Source organism: Schistocerca nitens, chromosome 4 (assembly GCF_023898315.1).
Source record: "Schistocerca nitens isolate TAMUIC-IGC-003100 chromosome 4, iqSchNite1.1, whole genome shotgun sequence".
NCBI lineage: Eukaryota > Metazoa > Arthropoda > Insecta > Orthoptera > Acrididae > Schistocerca > Schistocerca nitens.
The window spans coordinates 374,789,828-374,808,863 of NC_064617.1; the positions used below are offsets into that span (position 1 = coordinate 374,789,828).

The 19,036-nt window shown below is 41.6% G+C and overlaps 1 long non-coding RNA gene across 2 annotated transcripts; it reads right to left on the bottom strand.

The window, feature by feature from the left end:
• Window positions 1-12,635: 12,635 nt before the first annotated feature.
• On the bottom strand, window positions 12,636-18,373 carry LOC126253141 (uncharacterized). 2 transcript variants are annotated; one of them, XR_007545909.1, is made up of 3 exons: window positions 17,998-18,267; window positions 13,478-13,543; window positions 12,636-12,899 (listed from the first exon to the last, which is right to left on the bottom strand). It is a non-coding gene; the product is annotated as an uncharacterized LOC126253141 (long non-coding RNA). The 2 variants fall into 2 exon arrangements; XR_007545908.1 differs by lacking the exon at window positions 12,636-12,899 and having other exon boundaries at window positions 13,415-13,543; window positions 17,998-18,373.
• Window positions 18,374-19,036: the final 663 nt, after the last annotated feature.

A 19,036-nucleotide genomic window follows, 5' to 3' on the forward strand; every position in this document is an offset into this window, starting at 1 on the left:
GTTGTGGAAAACAGGTACATTTTTTTTCTTAATTCTTATTTATTTTCATATTTTTCGAACAGTCACAGCTGATTAACAGTAAATATGGCTTTAAACTGTAATATATTTATTTTTGTTCATATAGGCATATTGTCTTTTGCCCACATACCCAATCGAAGTTACTATTTTACTGCATATCACACGTAAAATAAAATTAATGAGCTGTTTGCTCTTAATCTATGTATAGTTTCGTATCAGCTTTTTGGTAAGATCAACGTTTCACTAGCATCCGTGTCACATTTACCTGACGGCAAAAAGAGATACTGGCAGTCTAAGCGGATGAATGAATGTTTTGTTTTTAATCAGTATACGATGTTTAAGCTAAATCAGCAGTCCGTAAGGAGCACGGAAACATTATCTAAAAACTTTCTTCTTCACGAGGTTCACAGAGAGGAACAAATAACTTTCTGATGACTGAATGAGGTCGTCTTCGAATACCTTTCCTACTTTCTTCTGAAGAATGCGGCATTCAGCTTGAGACACTTTGTATGAGAAATTCCGTTGTTGATGTAGAGTTTTACGTTGTTTTGTCTGATCGGTCTCCTCTTCTCTATAGCTTTAAATGCTCTTGACATGTGAGGCAGAAAGGCTGAAAATTTCCGACGTTGTTACTCAGCCAACTGTGACCTATTGCAGCTGGATAGTGGGTCCATCAGGCGCGCAGTCTGTAATTGTTGTTTTCCATGATTATCCATAGACTCACGCGTCTTAGTTCAACCAGCCCTATGAAAACACTCTTACGAATGAGTTTCGGCTGCTCATGGCGATTGGTGAAAATAACTCTCCTCGTCCACTTGTCATGGTTATGATCCTCGTCAGGATTTCTTCTGTGTGGATGAGTACCTTCTAGAAATCGACTAGAGCATCAGAATTTAACTGAGTGTACGGGTTTTTGACTAGACTTTTGTCTTATTGCTAACGGTGGGATATATATGTCTTAAATAGTAGACATCATCCTGAGAAATTATTCCTGCGTTAACTTGTTGGGATTAGCTTCGTATGGGCGGTTATTTGATCAACAGTTGTCTACCTATTCTCCAGCACACATCTCTGCTACTGCTGTTCATTTCTTTCATCTATGGTCTGTGATGCGCCACAGTTGCCTCGGCGCCGGTTTTGGAAAGCGCCATTGGGCCAAGCAGAATGTACTTTAACCATGGAAGCACACCAAGAGTATATGGACTTTGCCGTTTCGGAAATGCTTCCATCCTCCATCCTTGTCCGAAAAACCGATGACTGTATTTTTGGACGTCAAATAAATCGCTCCACTTCCACATTACGAACAGAACTGCAGTCTTTCGGCGTCCCTCCCACACGCTTTTGTACCCACTACTGCTGATGCTGCCACTTGCTGTCTGTCAGTGGTTATTGCAAGTTGACGTCTACGATAGGGGTGATCACAGTAATGCGAGTGAGCAGCGTATATGGACGTGTTGTTTTCGCTATGACACAGCGGACAATGTAGTGAGATTTGGTGGAACCATATACCTTTCTTGTGTGATTGGCTAGAACCTTCCAATAATCCATCAACAAAGTAACGCGATGTGCCTGGACCGCATATTTGCTACTTGCAGCACAATGGACAGTGAATCACAAAGTATAATCTTCTCCAACTGGCGAGGATAAGCATCCGAATCCACAGGAAATGACGCCCATGAATCGATGACTGGAGAGGCTGGTCGTGAGCGACAAAAATTGTTTCCATAAAATGTAGGCAGTTTTGATCATAAAAGGTTTCCATTTGCAATGGCCTCGCCACCTTAGAATGTAGCCTGTTTTGTTTATTTCTCGGCGGATTGTCGTTGGCTGTAATTTTCTGCAATTACTTGGGCGTGAATAAAAATGACATGCTTTTGAAAATGGGCATATCCAGAGCAGAGTAGCGTAGGAAAGCTGCCGACCCACCGGAAGAAAGTCTCCTTAGTATCGTAACTCGCATCTTGCCCACCGCACAGACAGATGTATCGATCCAGTACCATTTTGAACAACATAAAAACATATAATGGATAGTAAGTGTATTCAGAGTCGCAAAACCTCATAACTATTTCACGATACAACGCAGAATTAACATTAATTATTCCCCCCTCCCCCATTCCCGCTCCTCATCCCGATAGGTCAGTTCCTAGATACGCTCTTCCCGTACAACACTGCCCTTCTTTCTGTAGGGTAGCGTACTACGTGCAGTTGACGTCCTAAGGGGTACACCCCGCCCCATTGTTTACCTTCCTCTGGGCCTGTGTTCCACCAGGGTGGTCGAATTGGCGATGTAGTCTGTTGTATTCGAATCGTCCAGAGTTTTGGACCCCGTGAAGACGGGGTAAGCTTGAGGTATCCGACTCCTTTTTAAAATGTTGGCTTTATTGTAAAGATCGCTCTTAAAAGTCGACAAACCTCTTCTTGAAGTATTAGGACTACATCCTCCTCGTTGGGCTCGATACTTAATGCATCATCGTTCGCCCGTTCGGATTCGACTTTAAGAGACGTAATAAACCCTTGTATCTCTTCGCTTAGGTTCTGGGGAATTGGGCACGGGAGGCTTTAATGGTGCCCCATAACTGATACGGGCGTGTTAATATACTTCGGGTAGTCTAGCGGCAGTGCTTTGGCCGTTTTAGGCTCGCCGCGAGAGCACTGATTATTGGCTCGTGGGTGGAGGGACTCCGTGTAAGCCCACTAGAGAAGACGGGGGCTTGAGAGGTACACCGATGGGAGTGTGCAAGCGCCGCCGTGAGTACGTGAGGATTGCCCAGAAGAGTGGCAAGAGCAGCACGTCTTTCTGTTTGGAGGTGGCTATGTGATGGTCAGTTGCAAGTGAAGCCGTCGGCTACCCGCTGGCATTTACCTTGCTCGTTTTGTGCATTTCCATGGGCAAGGCTGCTTCTGGTTCCATAGCGAATGTAGTGACTAAGGTGTCATTGCTGAGAGGTCATTGTGGCGGTTATCGTTAAAAAATGGAATTTAATTACAAAAGGGTGTGCCAGTGGTAGTGTGCGTGCAAATTTACTTGATCATCAGTGGCGTAGACGGTGTGATAGTGGACGCGACAACTGTAAATGCTATATTCCCTTTTCTCTGTTAAGTACTGGATGGATTAAACAAAAGGTTTCGAACGCTAGGCGTCTTTTTTGATTTAACTAAGGCGTTTTTGTGTGTGGATCAAAAGATGTTGGCCCAAGTTGGACCATTATGGGATACGGGGAATTGCTTACAGTTAGTTCATCTCTTACCTTAACAACAGTCAGCGAAAGGTCATTACCAACGATGTTGAGAGTGACTGTGATGTGGAGACTGAGTGGGGCAGTCAACTGGAGGGTGTCCAAGTGAACAGTGCTGGGGCCACTCTTGTTCCTTATTTATGTAAATGACATTCCCTCCAGTATTAGAAGTGATTACAAAATATCTCTGTCTGCAGATGACACTAGCTTGGTAGTAAAGGATGTTGAGTGCAACGTTGACATTTTTTCAAATGGTGCAGTTCATGACATAAGTTCATTGCCTGTTGAAAATAAACTAAAGCTAAATCACAGTAAGATGCAGTTTTTGCAGTTTCTGACACACAATTCAACAAAACCCGATGTTTTAATTTCACAGAATGGGCAGATGATTAGTCAAACTTAGCAGTTCAAATTTCTAGGTGTTCAGATAGATAGCAAACCGTCGTGCAAAGCCCTCGTTCAATATCCTGTTCAAAGACTTAATGCTGCCATTTTTACTATTCGAACTGTATCTAAAGTAATTGATACTCCGACAATAAAAGCAGTCTGCTTATTTTCATTCGCCTATGACGAATGGTATTATATTTTGGGGTAACTATTCCCATTCTCAAAGGGTATTTTAGGGCTCAGAAACGTGCGGTTCGGGAAACAAGTGGTGTAAGATGCTACGTAGTCTAGGTATTCTGATATTGACTTCTCAATATATGTATATTATTTACTGTCGTTTCTCGTTAGCAGTATCAGCTTATTCCCAAGAATTAGGCGCTTTCACTCAGTTAGTACCAGGCAGAAATTCAATCTGCAGTTGGCTCGCACTTCCTGGACTCTTGTGAAGAGAGGTGTGCAGTATACTGCTGCGTCCACTTTCAATAAGCTAACACAAGATTTCAAAAATATTAGCAGTTAGCTACGTGCTTTGAAATGGGTCATGGGTCACTCCTTCTATTCTGTCGAGGAGTTCCTTAAGCCGAATACTGTGTTATATTGTTGAGTACGTTTACATAAACTTATGGCTTGTCCTTTATATCGATTCATAACCATTTTATTTTATCTGTTATTACTTTCAAGTTGTTATTTCATATACTGACACGTTCCGTGACCAAGGAGACTTGCTCCTCAATTTGGTTCTACGGAAATGGACGTGTAAAATTTAAAAAAATTTAAAAATTAATAAAAAACCTAGGTGAGGGGGGCACCTATGCGGACGAGACAGCGCAGTAGGCGAGTCGTAGTTTCTCTACTGAAGCCGTTACAAGAACGCCGATCACCTGGAACTTGTAAGCTACAGTTAGCGAGTCTGCAAGTGATCGTTTTCACAGGTTATGCCATTACGACAAATGAATCGACAAGCCAACCATTTGTTACTGAAAACACAGTGGATACAGGATTACGCTGAAATTGCAACAGCATTAGCGATTTATTTTCGCCCGTCTTCTGAATCTTTTATCTTTGTCTTGTGGCCCTTAGCTTCGTGTCGCAAAACACGGCGGTATTTACACTATTTTACTTCACCAGCATGCTAATGAAGTTGTAATTTCAACAGTGCCCGGTCACTGTCTACTATCAACTAGACAATAGAGGACAAGTAAAATCAATGACATCAATACCTTACGAAAAGCCTACGCCTGCTGTAAAAATAAAAGTGTGATTCCCTCATTTATGTCGTTAAAAACATATACTTATGTCACCAGCTGACGATGGCTTTTCGAAGAACTCCAATATCCAATAAAAAACTCTGTTGTCACTGGTGTATCGCAGAAGACAAGAAATTTTTCACGTTACCTATATGGGAGAATACTCTCTGCTTGGCACTCTGTCATTTGCCAAAAATGGTATCTCGAACTGTTTATGAGATCTGAGACACGTTAAGAGTATTTCATCTGGACGCTACAGTGTTCACACACGGCTGGAAGTGAGTGAACGACATCCAATCCATTTTCTCGAGATGGGAGATAGATACAGATCTTGTTTCAAGTTTAAAGAAAGATTCAATTTTTTAGCTCCATTTCACGCCGAGAAACATGTGGTCTAGCATGTACCAATCGCAAACTCGGAGTGACCTCTATTTTTAATTGCAAAGTATTCAAATTTGACGCAGTACCTGACTTAATAGTAAATATCACAATAAATCTGCCTAATGAAATAATAGCGTGTCCACGTGGAAGCTGACGAATGAGGCCTTGAAATGCGCGAAAAACAATTTTCTTTTTACCGTACAGCTTCTTCAAAACCGTTTCAGGAAATTGCAGTGCAGTCATCGTGCGAACGTGTCCTTGTCTGGAGTGTAGCCGAAGCGGGAAGAGAACATTTCGATTATAACCGACGAATCACATAATTCAGTAGCTGACAGATATCTGAGGCGGCCAACCCTTTTGAACAGAGGGGTGATTTCACCGCGCTGATAAAGTTAATGTGTTTCTGTACACAGGCCAAGTTATTCTGAGCGACCTCCAACTTCTGTGCACCTTCGGTGTTTGTAGTAGCCTAACTGTCGCACACGCCATCTTGGCTGCATCTTACATGAGACTGTTTTGGTGCTTAATAATCTGAGCTGGTGCTCGATTAAATATGGCCGACTTGGCAAAAGGAACTGTGTATTGGCTGATGATTCATTCAGCGAATTTATTGGGTTTCTTAAATGACAAGAGGAAAAGTGAGCAGAACGGATACCGTATTCTAAATGTATTTATTTTAAGTGTTGTAAGGAGTGTGTCAGAACACTCCATTACATAATACAAAATATCCCAGTTAATACTATTCCTTGCATTCTGTAAGCACTCAGATATCGATAGTAACAATCCGAGGGCGAAACATAGAAGCGCGATTCTACGATTCTAAGCATTGTTGTGAAACGAGGTCTATCTGCGAGAGTGGAAGAAAAGTGTCGGTCGAGAGCTTGGAGACAGAAGATGTATCATGCTGCCCTCAGGTCGGTGATGGCAGACCTTACCACACTCAAGGCCTGATTTCATTTATATAGCCAGCAGAGATATAGATGGCTTAACTACGCTTGAAGATGGAATTCGAGGTAAAATCCGCAAGCATAGAGGAAAAGCAATTGCAGTGTTAGGTTCGTGATTGTTAGTCCGATTTTGCAATAATCTCACGTTTTGCTTGTCAGTGATTGAATCCTCTTTATCCTCCAAATGAAAATAATTATTCTCCCTATCTAAATAATACGCTGTGGTTACTAAATGTTAATGTAACTTTGAATTTGAAATAATTTGTTGATCTGGCTCTCATCCATTATTGACACATACACTCCTGGAAATGGAAAAAAGAACACATTGACACCGGTGTGTCAGACGCACCATACTTGCTCCGGACACTGCGAGAGGGCTGTACAAGCAATGATCACACGCACGGCACAGCGGACACACCAGGAACCGCGGTGTTGGCCGTCGAATGGCGCTAGCTGCGCAGCATTTGTGCACCGCCGCCGTCAGTGTCAGCCAGTTTGCCGTGGCATACGGAGCTCCATCGCAGTCTTTAACACTGGTAGCATGCCGCGACAGCGTGGACGTGAACCGTATGTGCAGTTGACGGACTTTGAGCGAGGGCGTATAGTGGGCATGCGGGAGGCCGGGTGGACGTACCGCCGAATTGCTCAACACGTGGGGTGTGAGGTCTCCACAGTACATCGATGTTGTCGCCAGTGGTCGGCGGAAGGTGCACGTGCCCGTCGACCTGGGACCGGACCGCAGCGACGCACGGATGCACGCCAAGACCGTAGGATCCTACGCAGTGCCGTAGGGGACCGCACCGCCACTTCCCAGCAAATTAGGGACACTGTTGCTCCTGGGGTATCGGCGAGGACCATTCGCAACCGTGTCCATGAAGCTGGGCTACGGTCCCGCACACCGTTAGGCCGTCTTCCGCTCACGCCCCAACATCGTGCAGCCCGCCTCCAGTGGTGTCGCGACAGGCGTGAATGGAGGGACGAATGGAGACGTGTCGTCTTCAGCGATGAGAGTCGCTTCTGCCTTGGTGCCAATGATGGTCGTATGCGTGTTTGGCGCCGTGCAGGTGAGCGCCACAATCAGGACTGCATACGACCGAGGCACACAGGGCCAACACCCGGCATCATGGTGTGGGGAGCGATCTCCTACACTGGCCGTACACCACTGGTGATCGTCGAGGGGACACTGAATAGTGCACGGTACATCCAAACCGTCATCGAACCCATCGTTCTACCATTCCTAGACCGGCAAGGGAACTTGCTGTTCCAACAGGACAATGCACGTCCGCATGTATCCCGTGCCACCCAACGTGCTCTAGAAGGTGTAAGTCAACTACCCTGGTCAGCAAGATCTCCGGATCTGTCCCCCATTGAGCATGTTTGGGACTGGATGAAGCGTCGTCTCACGCGGTCTGCACGTCCAGCACGAACGCTGGTCCAACTGAGGCGCCAGGTGGAAATGGCATGGCAAGCCGTTCCACAGGACTACATCCAGCATTTCTACGATCGTCTCCATGGGAGAATAGCAGCCTGCATTGCTGCGAAAGGTGGATATATACTGTACTAGTGCCGACATTGTGCATGCTCTGTTGCCTGTGTCTATGTGCCTGTGGTTCTGTCAGTGTGATCATGTGATGTATCTGACCCCAGGAATGTGTCAATAAAGTTTCCCCTTCCTGGGACAATGAATTCACGGTGTTCTTATTTCAATTTCCAGGAGTGTATGTCATTGTCACTATTAATACTTGTTCATGATGATTCTGAAGTTTTAAATAGGCTTAATTAAGGAAATCCCTTCTCACAAGCTATTTAGTAGTTAACAGGACCCAAGGAAACTCCTTCCTATTAAATTCATTCTTAGTAACAATAAGCTTTGGCCGCTGCTGCTGCATGCTGATGAAAATTGCTGTAAACGACGTGGAAAAAGGCAGTCATCTAAAGAGGTGAGTGCAAAACTTAGGGCCAAAACAGAGACACTGATACAACACAACATGTCATGTACTCTAATCCAGTAAATTCCGTTGCACAAGTCAGATTCTGTATAACTTGTAAATTCATATTCAAATGTGCTGTCAGATAGCTTATCCTAATGTTAGTTTCCAGTTTTTCATGTAACGATCTGTTGAGGGCTTAAATGACAGTGAAAGTAACACAGTATTAGGCAGGTTAGATTCCATTTACTGATAGGTCAGACTGCATATCGTGTCCAGTTTCACAGACGAACAAAGGCTATATTGGCTGTAGCTACGTTACATATTTATTGCATATAGATTACCACGGTTATTGTATGTATGTTACCATTATATCTGTGTTTTAGAGCTCAAAAGCCAGATTCTATTCTATCTACGAAAACTATTGGTAAATTTTCATGCTTCTGATACCGAATGCAAAAACTGGGTGAATAAAGTTTACAGACTGAGCCCTTGGCGTTCTTTGTTGGTAAACCAAAGCTTGTAATAAACTATTTTGCAGTACTGATGTTTTTAATGTACTTTCTGATAGGTGGTGTAAGATGCTTTTTGAAACATTTTAGTAATTCTTAAAATTGTTTATTATTAGTGCATGTCAACTTTTCTGCACTACTGGTACTTTTACAATAATTTATGATAAATGACCTAAGGTGATTTTGGGCACTTTTAAATAAGTCATTGCCACTGTTCCTTCTTCTCACTTCTAAACAATTTTGCATTAGTGGTTCAAAAATGGCTCTGAGCACTATGGGACTCAACTGCTGAGGTCATTAGTCCCCTAGAACTTAGAACTAGTTAAACCTAACTAACCTAAGGACATCACAAACATCCATGCCCGAGGCAGGATTCGAACCTGCGACCGTAGCGGTCTTGCGGTTCCAGACTGCAGCGCCTTTAACCGCACGGCCACTTCGGCCGGCCGCATTAGTGGTGCTTTTACAATAATTTTTATCAGTAATCTATTCTGAATTTGCAAAAATTTTAAAAGTTCTTGAATTTGCTCCTTATCGGTGTCTTAGTAATGTTTGGATTTTGGTTGTGTTGAAATGCAATAATTGATAAAGGCTATATTGGCTGTAGCTACGTTACATATTTATTGCATATACATTACCATGGTTATTGTATGTATGTCACCATTATTTCTGTGTTTTAGAACTCAAAAGCCAGATTCTATTCTACCTACGGAAACTATTAGTACAGTTTCTTGCTTCTGCTACCGAATGCAAAAAATTAATTGATAATTAATAAAGATGCTGAGGTTACCAGTGTTTGCTTGATATACATCTCACTGTACTGAGATGAAACTGATTAATTCCTTTGTTCCGTCTGGGTTCAATCATTGACCACACGTGGATCCCACACCAAAAGTAGCAGGTTGTGTGTTTATTCGTTGGGCGGCTACTTACACATGGTAGTTGTTAGAATGTGATCTTTTCTGTAACTACTGTTTCGGTAACTTTTATGTAGTGTGGGATCATGGGAGCAATAAGAGTCCCAGGATTAATGCTCTTACGGAAAGCTTGTTGGCAGTACAAGTTAAAGATCGATAATGAATCGGAGGAGGGCAGTGTCACTGAGTTATGGCAGTGGTTGTAGATAGTACAAAGTCTTTCTGTAAACATCACCACGTGGAGAGTTTATGAGGTAAGTGGAGCGTGCTCCTCTCGCCGAACATTGCTCTCTGATCCGCAGGAAAGTGTTTCGATTTTAGTTGATGCCTCACCATTGCACGCGCAGAGGTTTTGCTTACAAGTGCTCATGGACTGTATCGGTATTAGGGTTCGAGATGTGTGTCTCGCTCATATATAAGCAAATTTTTGCTCTACATTCAAGTACTGCAAAAAGAAAAAAAACAAATTTCTGTTTTTCATTGGCAGACAGAAGATGACTCATCATCAGTAAAATTTATATATTATCGAGAGGTCAACTACGAACATGACTCTATGGACGGAATTTAGTAAATTACAAAAACCACTGAACAAGAGAAGTTAGAGCGCTGGTTACCAGCACCAAACGACAGCCATAAACTGATGATTGAAGAAATAGTTATTCGATTTTCAGTTTAACTGAAATGGTAGTATTACATGCATGTGTTACAGATGAGACTTTCCTTTTGACAAAATGGCACTTTGAGCATCAATAGGATCTTCGAAAGATGGTCTAAGGTAAGTGGAAGCTATGATACATCCTCTGTCGGCAGTATTAGGGTATGGATTTCGCCGAATCTGAGCGTAAGCGCACTTACTGTCGTTTTCATTGTACGAGAATAGATTTCTCGAGTTTCAGCACCAGCTCTTATCCCGACCAGTATTCAGAGGGTTTTTCATGGCTTCGTGGAAACAAGGATTGTCCTTATTTGTGAAAATTAAGTTATGAATGTCTCTTATATGCGACAGAAATGAAAAGACGTTTATTCCTATGTGTAAAGGAGACTGAAGTAATGTGATTTGCTGTCGATGAGAAAAAGCGCATAAATTTGCCCCACTAATGTCGTTTGGTATAAAGATCTCAAATTTTCGACAAATTTCGATAATTTCTCCCACATTGGAGACCAAAGGGCTTTCTGCCAGTGGGGATGAAGATCACTTGCCACGTTGCTGGTTTGGGTATTTCGTGGTTTCAATAAACCACCATTGGAAATTCCAGGCCCACTTCCATTGAACACAATATAGATGGTTTCTTTTCTTTGTTCTAGCTTGATTTTTCTTTTGTTTTTACATTAATAAATAAATTACAGTGAATCGAAAAGGTCAGTATAAATAACTTTGCTGAGAAAGGAAATAAGACTGGTGAGTAATAAAAATGTTAAATAAATCATTGCAGCTAATTATTCGGTATTTGCACTGCCAGATCCAAAAATGAAGTCATGGTTAGTCCATCATCCACCAACTTTTTGTAATAATAAAATATACTGTTTTATGTTTATAAGTGTAGTGATTAAAAGAACAAAATCTTACTTACTTGGGAGAACAGTCGAAATAATTCCCGCCCAAGCTGTGATTGGCTCTAACAACAAATAAGGAATAAGAACTATTGCAGACAGAAAGCGTCCTGCTTAGTTGCCGGAGGAGTAGAAGATTTTTTTAATGAAGGAAGCTAATCCTGTCATTAAGCTGTAAAACGAAAAGTATAAATGTCAGCTAAAAGCGTGTTTTATTAAGCATTGCGTTGTAGAAGCGAGGCATGTCTTGAAAATTTGTAAGCGGTAAAAACAATTTTTTTGCGTTTGTGCAGAAATGAAGTTTGATTCCTCGACTTAAAAGAGCTTATGAGTGTTGTTTTGACAGTAAAATGGACCAGGAATGACTTCTTGTGTCCTAGAATATATTGTGCCAACTGTGTAATATTATTAACTGACTTGTTTAAAGGATCCAGTGATGTGCCTTTCGCAGCTCCTGTGATATGAAGGGAATTTAGGGGTCACGTAACAGACTACTACTTCTTTCTGATAATTGTATGTGGGATTACTTGTAAATACAAACAAACTATTAAATAACTATCTTTCGAATTAGCAATTTGACAACTGCTTCACGGACCATGCATTCTCATACCAACTCCGCCGAATGACAAAAATGTGACTGAAGATTTTAAAAGTGTTGATGATAAGATTTTAAAAGTGTTGATGACGTTCGTTAATTGCAACAACGGAGTGATTCAGATTTTTGAAGGAGTTACCATAAATTAACCTCACTTTCTAAAAAAGGAGGTTTCTAAGTGACTTGTTACTGATCTCTGGTAACTTAAATATGGAAGGAAGTTACTTGCTTCGAGACTGAGAGGCTGACACAATCTGCAGACGAGCATCAAAGTAGGTTCTTTTGGTAAAAGCCATAGGTAACTTGAAAATTTATTTTTCCCTACACAATGATCAAGTTCTCTATAATAATGTTTACTCTTCGTTAGAGACGCTGAGCGCTGGGCATTAACCTGGAGATTAACGTTTGTGTGTTGACTCATCGGAAACCAGTTTGACAAATGTCTTGTTATATAATGTAAATACGTTTTTGCCCATTACTATAGCTCACACAGTTGGTATGAAGGAAAGTTGCACGAACATACGTCTCTTGCTCTCCAGTACCTGATATGATGACGGTTAATGACAGATATCTGCAGATTATAGCGTGATAGCTATTCTACTTGTATCAGACTTGCCTGTACGAAATTTTCCCACTTCCTGTACATATGGAACAGCATTGATATCATTATATTATGGAAAGCTGCCCTAAGAGGGAGCCATTCATTCCAGGACAGACCAATGATCACCGTCAACCACTTCTAAATGTTAATTAGATCTTATTGGCTCCATTTCAAATCAAACTGTGTTTGATTCAGCATTTTTCTGAAATCAATGTACGTTTCTCTTCTTAAAATACAAGTTACCAAAGAACAATGAACCGAAACTAAGAGAGGGAATATTTGTTGGCACCTAAATTGCCGAACTTCTGAAAGATCTGCAGTTTGGAAGCCTGTTATATTTGCAGAAATCGGCACCATGGTTCTGTTTCAATAAAGTTGCAATAAGCATTCGAGCCAACTACACGTCTGAACGTTACAGACAACTACTCAGTGAGCTGACTGAGAGACACAGGATCATGGGCTGTAAAATGTAGTTGAGTACACACACGTAGGACTTCCATCTTGATTCCTTCCCTTAGAATCTCTGCACTGTCAGCAACGTACATGATGAGCGTTTACACCAGGAAATCACTGAAATGCCTAAAACACCACCAGAAAAAGTGGACTCCAATATTTCACATACATTTTAGTTAGGTAACATGAATTCTATCTAAGATTTTACATTTACTCGAATTCATAATACCAGAGGTACCATTAATATGATTACTCACAAGCTATAGATAAGAAAACGTTTTGTAAAAGGATTTGAAATCAGCACAAGTAACTGAGTAAGAATCACCGCTTATATTCATTTTAACATAAAAAAATTTAACTTCGTTAACCATCTTACGCACTGGAAGAAAGGGCAAGAGAAGGCAGCCAATGGATAACTGTCAATAAACAGATTCACTTTATAACATAAGAAAACATCAGACAGTGAAACATGAATTTATTTAGTATAATGTTTAATTTATTATTATTACCCATATTTAGTAATAATTTCCTAAAAACTGGGGAAATGGAAGGATATGTCGAAGGAAAGCAAGTTGCAAGGAACAAAACTTCAGAACAATGAAACAATTGCCAAAATGAAAACCACAAATAAATGACGAGAATTCTTTTAAAAAAGTGTTACATTTATTATTTACATTATAAATAACTGTACAAAATTTATTTACATATAAAAGCTTCCACTTTTTCCATTCTGTTGAAATGTCGCCCACATTAAGAACGTCCCCAGCCACCTGGAAAAGACACAATTATAAGAAATTTCGAAGGAAGAGCGTTCCTGCAGTTCTTTCAATGTAATCGTTTGTTTGAAGCATAAACTTAACGAGACGTACACAACCTCACGGTGTGTGATGCACAAATAGTGACTAAAACAAATGATTTTCGACAGAACGGTAGACACAACAAAGTCTCCCACAGTTTTCTGTGGAAAAAACGTCTGTAAAGGATTTGAGTTTGCTCATAGAAGTGTCTGACCTTGAGGAATCTGTTACTGATTTTTCAGTTATGCAACAAAATTACAGATAATAGGAACTACTGATTAATCAAAAAGTCTTTGTGAAACTTGGAAATATGTATTATCTAATATTATCCACGTGCAGATCTTTTCTTGTTAACGGTCCATTAAGATAATACGACTGTTCCTTATATATGAGTTCATAATATTAATTAAAGTTCCAGTGGATGTGTTTATCAAGAGATATGGCAGAGGAAGTATTCCGATTCCCCGTGACAACAACCCCCTCCTAAGTTCGCTAATTAAGTACAAAATCAGAGTCCTCAGTCATTAGTGGTATAAGAATGACTGTTACATGTACAGATCCGCTAAAATTATGGTGACAATATAGGTTAAAAATATTATCTTCCGCACACCAAAATCAATGGCAATAAAGATAATTCTTTCGTTGAAGAAAATAGCATTTACTATCGGAAAATGTCCGGAACATAGTACTTCTCGGAAGTCTTCGCACTAAGGTTTGGTCCAAGAAATGTAAGATATTTAACTTAATTAATTAACGAAATATTTTGTAAAGCTAATAACTCACTAATGTGAGGGTTCAGTATTAGAAACCGATACATGATTCGTTCGAAGCATTTTTTTAATAATAGAATACAGTACGTTATTCCGAGAGCCGAATATTCAACAGAAACCAAGGAAAAATCGGGTGTACCGCAAAGAAAGGTATTAGGAAAAGTATGATTCTCAACACACATAAAAGGGTTAATATGGCTTTCTGAAAAGTAGTGCCTCAGAATTTATTATGTGAAAACAATGAAAGCTTTTAAACTATAAAACAGTTATCAACATTCGAAATCTTTATTGTTCATGTCTACATATTTAGCAGCAATCTGCCTCTAGAGTTCTCCGAACTGTAGCGTGTAACAAGGCAATGCATAACGTGACACAGATCTACACAGGGAGAAACGATCACCATGGCCAAATAAGGAAAATCAGATCTCGTACGTTCGTTCTTTCCTCGTGATATACGAGACTGGAATAATGGAGACTTGTGAAGGTGGTTCGGTTAACCCTCTGCCAGGCACTTAAATGTGATTTTTAGAGTATCCTTGCAGATGTGGATGTAGAACGCTTAAAGTGGAAATTGTGAGCACTTGTCGGTGACATTTATAGTGTCCATCCAAAAAGATCCAAAACTGATTTTATTCCTGCCGTATAATCGACATCAGCATAGTAGCTGCGGAGACAGTTTGATTTAACAACAGTAAACAACAGGTGTGCATTCGATCAGGCAGTTGTAGCAGACAGTGTTAAGTAGAGAACGTGAGGCCTAATGTCCCAATGTTGTTGGGTCACAAATCGCAATGGAGCGAAACCAACAATTACAGACATTCTCCAGAATGTATTGAAGAATAGTAACGTGTGTGCAACATTTGACCCCATACTTTGACTCCCGAACAAAAACAATGAGTAGTGGTCACTTTCCACAACTTGATTGAAACGAAAGAAGCGGGCAGTTATTTTCTGGTACAAATCATCGCTCGAGACGAAACTAGTTATTCTCAACACGAATCTATGACAAAATGAAAAGTGCAGATCTCCAAAGCAAGGGTCAACGCTTTGACTGCATAATCGACATTCAAGCAAATGTGACCTCCGAGTTGAATAACATCGCAAATATGGACTTATTGCACAGCTGTGTACTTGAGTGGAGAGAGACACCTTTTATGAATCTCTCTCGAAACTTCTTGAACTGACGGGATAACAATAAACATAGTAACAGTAACTCAATTACTTGTTTTTCCACATTTGCTACAGTGGGAAGGGGCGGTTTGTGTGTTCTCTTCCCCTGATGGCGAAATAGTGATTTGCAGCAAGAAGTTAAGTCCATAGAAAAAGACGGCGTCGTAATTCGGCAGCTGTAAACGTACTTGCAGGAAATTCGCCACATGGTGCATTGTAACTATACTCGTTCAGGATGCAGTTTAGGTGGTCTGTCTTAGGTCCTTCCCCCTTTCATACTAAGTTGTTACACATTATAGTCCTTGTGCGTATAAGTGATTCCAAAGAATTCTGTTCCTATTGGAAACTTAAGTTTCATGAGGGTGCTTCTCTTCAAGATCGATGGCGTTACAGGCGAATAACAAGCTATGTCATGAAGCTGTTTAGACACACCAGAGGAATGTAGAATAAGTCATTCCCTGCTGAATACGAGTATAACGTGTCAACGATTGATCGCCTCTTTCCGTTTAGTACTACAAATCACGACTTTTTGAAACTTATTATCCCGAAAGTTGAAAGTGTAATTCCAGGAGGTATTTTTGCTAATATGTTAAAAAGAGCCAGTGCCAAGTCCAGGGGTCCTGATAGAATTGAGGATCACCAGCGCCATTAGCATTTAAGGCAACTTGTGAACATATGACACACAACGAACTAACGAACACGCAAAGGATAGCTACAGGTTACTCTTCTTTTGATAGCTATCAGTAAGACTTTACTCATTCGCACAATTATTAATGTAGCTAATAGATAGGAAGAATAGCAGTTCTAAATGAGGAATTGCTGTGACACTTTCAGCTATCAAATCGTATCGATTAAAGAGAATGGAAAAGCAAGGTAACTGAGAATACCACTTGCCTGCAGCTACAAACGCAGTAAATGCCGCACATTGAACAACGTATTCTGTTGCCCAGCTACCAGAACTGTAGACTCATGCCTGGAAACTGTGATTCACTACAGAAACTGAACAGTTTTTCTGTAGTTTCTTAAATACGTGGATTTATGATATCCACAATCCAGTTCTCTAAGATCGTATGAAGACGAACCAGTATCACCATCAGAGTATGTACCATGGCTGTACACTCGTAGAGAGTCTGCACTCAGAGTGTTTACGGTGAACAGCATTGCTACATGTGCTCTTGCGGACACTCGTTCGCTTTTCAATTGAAATTTTGTCTGGAAATACAAGATCAGCCAGGATGTTACTGTAGTGGGACTGATATTGGCGTAATGGAATGCCGAAACAGGTTGCCTCTGGAAAAATATTTCCGTTGGTCTGCTAGTTATAAACGATGTTAATGTGAATTTCATTAACGAGTTCACGGTTTATGTTTGAAAGTAATTTTGTAGCAACAAAATTAGTTTGAACCTATATTGACGTGTTAGTTCGCCAATCAAATTCACATTAATATCGTTTGGTTGTAGATGGCACGCTGCTATGCAAGAACGATGAAACCCCCTCTCGTGATCACGGTAGTTCTGCTTCACCTATGGGCTGCACATTTTTGTTTCGGATCCCCTAGAGGCGTAATATGGACATCTGACGGGGAAATTTCGATGTGTAACAGAACTGCTGACAATTCCCTCCAAACAACAAAATAAATAGCAACGTACATTTACTTTCTCGGTGTGATGATTAAAACTAATGACTCTATGTCGTTGCCGCCATCAAAAAATAGTTCATATGGCTCTGAACACTATGGGACTTAACATCTTAGATCATCAGTACCCTAGAACTTAGAACTACTTAAACCTAACCAACCTAAGGATATCACACACAACCATTCCCGAGGCAGGATTCAATCCTGCGACCTTAGCAGTCCCGCGGTTCCGGACTGCAGCGCCTAGAACCGCACGGCCACCGCGGCCGGTCGTTGCCTCCATCGTTTCCAGGGATAACGAACGGGTGGGTATTATAAACATTCAAAGTTTTAGAGACATCTGTGATTTTCACAGGTAAGCACTCCGTATTCAGGCCACAAGTGGCCCATCGGGTCCGTCAGACCGCCGTGTCATCCTCAGTTGAGGATACGGATAGGAGGGGCATGTGGTCAGCACACCGCTCTCCCGGTCGTTGTGGTGGTTTTCTTTCACCGGAGCCGCTACTATTCGGTCGAGTAGCTCCTCAATTGGCATCATGAGATTGAGTGCACCCCGAAAAATGGCAACAGCACATGGCGGCCTGGATGGTCACCCATCCAAGTGCCTGCCACGCCCGAAAGCGCTTAACTTCGGTGATCTCACGGAAAACGGCGTATCCACTGCGGCAAGGCCGTTGCCCCTTTTCAACCGTTAAGTTGCTAATATTTTTGAGCGAATTGACTATAAACTAACCAAAAATGTTATTAGTTCGATGGGCACTGGCGTCGTTCAACATCTTAAACATTGACAGTTCTCTTTAAGTAAGCTCACTAATTAGAGTTATAAGCAGACTACAAAGGTGATACGTACCTCATGCCATGTATACCCTTCTACACATGCTGCCGACTCGCACCGTTCCGGACCCACACCTCTGCCGCATCTTGATCATCTCTGCTGTGATTTTCGGTTTCTCCCAGGGCCACCTCCAGGCTGTCGCGGGGGCGACGAGTGTGGCCGCAGCCACCAACAGGAGCAGCAGTACCAGCAGCGTGCGAGTCCTCATGGCGGCGGTGGTGAGCGTGCGAATCTGTTGCGGCTGCAGAGCGGACGAGAGGCGGCTGTCGCGTAATGTCGCGGCAGGCAGCTATTTATCTGCCTGCGCTGTCGTCATCTCCGGAGGCGCGGGGATGCACGGCGGCCAGATGTGCTGGACGCAGGTCGGAGGTCACGCGGCCGGGGAAGAACTGCACCGTGCTATCTCTGACATGAGACATGAGCTGTCCTCACAGGAGTTTTTTGGCGTTGCGAAATATGAGATGTCGATCAGTCTCGCGTAAGTAAGAGATAGAGATGGCGCACTATTCGCGCAACTTTCTTAACGTCTATGTCAGTAATAATTCTTTGGCTTCAGCATACGGAATTATTAGCAAAATATTTAAATTAGTACTGTGCACGACACACATCATCCCAGAAAGTAACGAATATTTTCTGAGAATCAATAGTAATATAAAAACTCTTTAGGAGGCACGTGCTATCAACGAAAACGTTCTTTAAAACATAGCAGATACAGGAGAGTCTAGGTCCCTTTAAGATGAAGGTAGCATCTTTTAAAAACACTTCTGTCGTACATCCTCAACAATATTGCTTGTACCCGCAATCTTCTGTACGAAACGCAAAATAATTGGACAGAGCGCACCTACTGTTCTGAGGCATCACTGGTGGTATACAATGAGCTAAAAAACGTCATCGGATACCTCCTAATATCGTGTTAGACGCCATTTAGTCCGGCGTGTGCAGGAACTCGACTTGATATTGACTCAACAATTCGGTGGAACTTCCCTGCAGAAACAATGAGCCTTGCTGCCTCTATAACCGTCCATAATTGGTTAATTGTGTCCGGTGCACGATT